The 5,765-nt window shown below is 30.7% G+C and overlaps 1 protein-coding gene across 1 annotated transcript in view; it reads left to right on the top strand.

Moving 5' to 3' along the window:
* Positions 1–1,349, top strand: part of LOC102678616 (zwei Ig domain protein zig-8-like) — a 420,477-nt gene extending 419,128 nt beyond the window's left edge. Inside the window, exon 7 of the mRNA XM_006610694.2 lies at positions 111–1,349. The gene's annotated coding sequence lies outside the window, so the exon portion shown is untranslated. The remainder of the gene's footprint in view (positions 1–110) is intronic.
* The last annotated feature ends 4,416 nt before the right edge of the window (positions 1,350–5,765 follow it).

The raw sequence follows: 5,765 nt of genomic DNA, 5'->3' as shown, positions 1-5,765 counted from the left end.
CCTTTGTCCCCTTTTGGCGCGAGGCATAGAAAAAAAAAAAACGAAGTGTTCCGGTTGGAACCGGAAGTGCAGGGCAGACACTAATCCAACCCTCGTTGTTCTTGTTCCAGGAGAGCATCCAGCTGCAATGCAGCACGGGAACACGGCAGCAGGCTCGCCAACATCGAAGACGGTCCTCGTAATGCTCGCCTTCTTTTTAGGTCAATTGAGATAATGTGTGTTCTCGTACGTGTGTCCCCCGTGAGTGTGTCTCCAACCTGTCTGTATGCGTGTGTACTATGCGCATGTACTCTCGACCGTGGTACTTGCATGTGTGCGAGCTTGTATGTGTTGTGCACGTGCGAATTAAACGCGACCATGAATGGATCTTAAACGCGAGCATTAAGTGAATAAAAAAAAAAAAAAGAAAAATAAGAAAAACTCGATGGATCGTTGGACACAATAAGACGTAGCCACCCTCCTATAAAACCCTGTTTGTACCTTGATCGAAATTAAATTACCGACCGAGCATGCGACCGGAACGATCATCGATGAAGAAGCTTTCTTCTGACCGACATAATCGATCGATAATTGGGAATGGAAGGCTGATCGGTGAGATATTTTTATTTTTATTTCGTGTTCATTAAGTCTGAGATAATAAATTGTGATTATTAGTTTACTTAATATGTTTTATGATATACACGATATAGAAAAAAAAAGTTTATACAAAATATCTTTTAAATATTTATAAAATTATTAATATTATTTTAAAGATTAATATATTACATATACAATATTCACTGACGATAGCTCTTTCCAATCTCAAAATTGCTCAACTTCCCGTCAAAGGCATAATTGAATCATCAATTTCACTAACTACATTCACTTTTCTATACTCAACTTTTAACCAAATTCACGACATTACAAAAATTAAAATTTTATTCAATAAATTAAAAGTGATATTTCATCGAAAGAAAGTTCTTTCAATCTTTTCGATTACATCAATTCATCGAAATGGGAAAAAAAAGATCGATCCACGATCGATACGAAATTTTTCAACGATAATATACCATTCAATGAGTTCGTTTAAAAAAGAAAATTCAGTTCTCAGTGAAAGGAAGAAACATCGATGAAGGAACTCTTAGTAGCTGCTGGTTCATCGCGTGAAAATCACGATTTTCAGTGAATCTCATAGGAGAGAACTTTGTCGAAAACGTCGTCGTAGTATCCCAGGTTCGATATGTTTAATAATTTGCAAATTACCACTGCGTTCTAGTGTCGTCAAAGTAAGGGAAAGAAAAATGAAGTATCGAAGTAAACGATTGTACATGACGTATGATGTTGTAAATGACGATTCAACAATGAACGAGAAAAAAAAAAATAAATGAAAATGTAAGAGCGTGAGACGTGTGCTCGAATAAATTCGATGTGTAAGTTTGCAACTTAGTAGGGACGATTATGTATATTGTAATTGTTACATACGAGAGCGATCGTTCGTATAACGAAAGAGTTCGTTCGTTCGTGATAAATAAAGTTTTGATGTCGATTTTTTAATATCTGTGCGAATTTTATGCGATTATATCTATCGATTTTCGTTCTTGAAGAAAATTTTGATGGATTTGATTACTCGAAGGGATTGCTCGGAGGAAAAGTTTTATGGATAATAATTTTTATTTTGTTATTTTTTTTATAGATAGATTAATTAATTACTCGTTTCAATTAAGTATGAATGAAGTTGAATTAAGTCGAATGAAAAAATATACTTTTTTTTTTTTAGTATTGAAATATTTTAATACTATTATTATTTTATTTGGAAATTTAAAATAAAATTCTCTGGACAAATAAGAATCCTGGATCTATTTTCTGTTTGAGAAAATCCATTTACTTTTCCGCTGAACATCTCATTTTATCCTAAAATTTTTATCTAAGTTTTTCTACTTGAAAATTCATGAAAATATGCGACATATGTAAGTATTCAATTTTTTAAACATATTTTATTCTTACTACTGTTTTCTTATAAAATGATGAGGGTTATTTAAACTTTTTATGTAAAGTAATAAATAAATATAAAAAAATATATATATAAATCAAATTTGATTTTTTTAAATAATTTTTAATAAGAATATTTTTAAAGAAACTCGTTAATAATTATATTGTGTTCACACAGTACACTTAATATAATAATATAAATAAAATAAATAGAATGTATATCAATCCATATAGATAAGCATGTATTAAAAATTTTTTAACTCGTTAATTTTTAAGAAATCTTGTAGAATAACTTTTTTGAAAACCATATTTGCTGTTTTTATATTCCTTCACTTACACCTATATCTCTTTATAAAATTTTCTAAACTTTTACTTACTTTTTTTAATAACTTATATAGAATTGTTCACGAATATATAAATTGTGATCTCTTACTGCCACTAATTTTATCAAGAAATGTCACATACAGACTAGAATTAATTTCACCAATCGATTCTCGTTTTCTTCCATTTTTAAAATAATTATACAAGCGTACATAAAATAAAAACCAAAATAATGTTATTCCACAAATCACAAAGTATATATGATTATCTTTCCACGACGAGTACTTCAAAAGTACTAACTTTTCCTCCATAAAACAAACTTCACGAGAGACGAGAAAGCTTTCTCTTTAAGATGCTTTCCGTTTCATATCGATAAGACTTTCCGTTTCAGAGATATCCTCGTTCCGAACCGAAGCGTAATTTCTGATATTTTTACCGTTTCATCCTCCCCTCTCTCACTCACACTTTCTCACTGGCCTATCCCAAGATCGCGACGCGTGCGTTGGTCATTGACAAACATCTGTCAATGTCCTTTCGTTATCTCCAACCACGCGTGCGCTCGATTCCAAGAAAAAAATATAGGTCACTTGGCTCGCTCGTATTTCGGCCGTCATCTGTGTCCTTTGAAGCTTTGTATTTAGGGAACCAGGTGAGATATCGATTTGAAATAAAGTGCATTTTTAAGAAGATGAATGCTTTCTGTTATCTTTAGAGTGTGCAAAGTTTTAGTAATGGCGTAATGATACTAGAATTATTTTTTCACTTGTCTTTATCAAAATTTGAAATAATCTTGAAGAATTTAAGAAAGATACGTGTTACATTTTTACCATGCAATAGTTTATAATAGATATTTAGATATATGTTTCGAAACATCATACGACGAATATCACGATTAAAAATTTAATCAACCGCGTTTGATTTTTCACAATACGCTCTACAAATGTATAACTCAACGACGTGAAAACAAGCAAAGAGGGAGAAAGAATGCCGATGCCTGGGACACGCGTTTCGTTCCCTTTTGTCCAGCTATGAAGCTTTCATCTCCAACAAAGGAAACTCTAGCATTATTTCGTAACGCAGGCCAATATTGACAAGAGATTCTCTGTCTCTCTCTCTTTCTCTTTCTCCCCCCTCTCTCTCTCTTTCTCACGGAGATGCCTCCAGTCTCTGCGAAAAGAAATTCTGATATTACAACGTTCCACGATAGTTTTCGCGGGGGTGGAAACTCGTGGATACTGCGCCGTATCGAATTTTACGCTTCGTTGTGTGTTCCTTGAATGAGACGTGCATTATCCGGTTCTAGATGCATGATGGAGTAATGCGAATTCTTGTCGAAATCCGAGGAAAACTTGAAAGGAACGCGGGAACGAGTTTAACGACTGCGAGGTACAATGATCGTGTTTTATTCTTTTTTTATTTTAGAGAGGTAAAATATTTTACAAATTGAGAAAAGGAATTCGCGAGGACGTGAGATAAAAGTAAAAATAAAATTTATAAAAGGGGATCTTGATAAAATGAACGATACGACGAAGTGGAGAGTATATTTTTCTTCGATCTCTTTAAATGGAGACGATATTATTTGAAAGTTATTGATTTAGAAGATAAGATTAATTACGACGTTGAACTTGATGATAAGATTTAAATGTTTCTTTTAGATTTTAAATAAATCTAAGGGAATCTAAATCTTAATACTTAAATTCTGTCTTCTCTCATTTTTAATTAAATTCCACATTCTAAATTTTGTAAATCGATAGTATATATACCAATTCCATGGATATAAAATTTAATTTCTTTTTTTCTTTTAATTCTACACATTTGTGAAAAGATTGAGAATCACTGATCTAAATTATTCAAAGCTTCCGCGGGAGAAACCGAGAAATGAGGAAGAAAATCAGACTTTTCTCTCCCCTGTTTCTTCTGAGAGAAATAAAAAATATCCTCGCGCAAATACCGAAGACTTTTCCGCTTCTTTATAATACGGCGAAGAAAATTAGAGGAAGAGTCGAAGAAGGGAAAGAAGGGGACTGTTTTACAGCGACATGCATATCAACAGCGTGGATTGTGAATTTTATTGCGGAAGCCTTTGGAAACGTTCGACCACGCTTCTTGCAAAACCGCGCCAAGTGTCTTTGTGGTACAAAGAGTTTGTTTGATTGTTCCCCGGTGAAATAACTCGATCTCGATGTCTGAATTGTGGAGAGAAAAGAACAGTTCGCGAAGAGGGAGGAAAACAATGCGGGCATTAACGCCTCGGTTGAAATTCAGAAGATATCTTAATGTTAGTACGATTTCTTTATTTTATTTCTTGAATTTATATATATATATTTTGTTGAAAAATAATAAGGTTATCGCGAATTGGTTGAATTCAATTTTATTGTGAAAAAAATTTGTATAATTGTTTTTATGAATATTTTATTATTTAGTATGCTTTATGATTGTGATACATTTATGAAGCAGCAAAAAGAAAAATAATATTTGAATGTGCTTTTAAATTGTGGATTTATTGAAGTAACAATAAAATTTTATTATTACTGAATATATTTTATATCGATTGAAATATCGTATAGATTTTTATTTCTTAAAATATCGAAACCATTTTATTTGTTGATTAATAAACTTTGAAATTATTAATCTTTTTTTTTAAATTAAAATAATGGAAAAATAATTTGATCTAAATACAAAAAAAGATATGGAAGCCATATAAATATGTGAATTGATTTGAATTTTCTATTTTATTCGTTTTTGCTTTGATTCATTTATTTTGATATTTCGTTTCAACAAATGATTGATATGACAATTGATATGTTCAAAAAAACAAAACAAAACATAAAATGTAAAGAAATAATGTAATATTTTAAATTATGTCAATATAACAGAACAAATTCAATAATATATAAAATAATATTAAATAAATGTTTTTTATACATAAAAAAAAAAGAAATTCATCAAAGATTACGAACGAACGAATTCACCTGTTGATTGTCAAAATAGTCTTTTAATCGTCAATTATCAAAGACTACTTGATAATCATCTATATATGTATAGATATATAGATAACAAGATCGAATGAAATAAGACTCAGACTCAAACCATATTAATCCAAAAAAACGTTTTATAATCGTTTTAATTGTTGTTTCTGTTATCATATCGTTAGATCAGTCCTAATAGCTTGTAATATATCTTAAGTAATTAATGCTAATTCTATTATCAATATTTTTTACAGTCACTTGAGAAGCTCTAACGATTAATCAACAGCAAACAATTCAATAAAGAAGAAAATGAATTATAGAAAGAAACGAATTCAGAATTTTGTTATAATTTAAAATAAAAAAAAAAAAAGAAAGCTCTTTCAAATGTTTAAGTTCCATAAAGAAACCATAAGTGCGTAATTGCATAGTGAATGTATGATGATAAAAATATTGATTATAAAGTGTTGGGTATCCAAAAAAGTTCTGTCATTCTTTTCTCGATGGGAA

Source organism: Apis dorsata, unplaced genomic scaffold (assembly GCF_000469605.1).
Source record: "Apis dorsata unplaced genomic scaffold, Apis dorsata 1.3 scaffold_75, whole genome shotgun sequence".
Taxonomy (NCBI): domain Eukaryota; kingdom Metazoa; phylum Arthropoda; class Insecta; order Hymenoptera; family Apidae; genus Apis; species Apis dorsata.
Note: the sequence above shows the minus strand (reverse complement) of the source record. Positions and strands in the feature narration are given on the sequence as shown.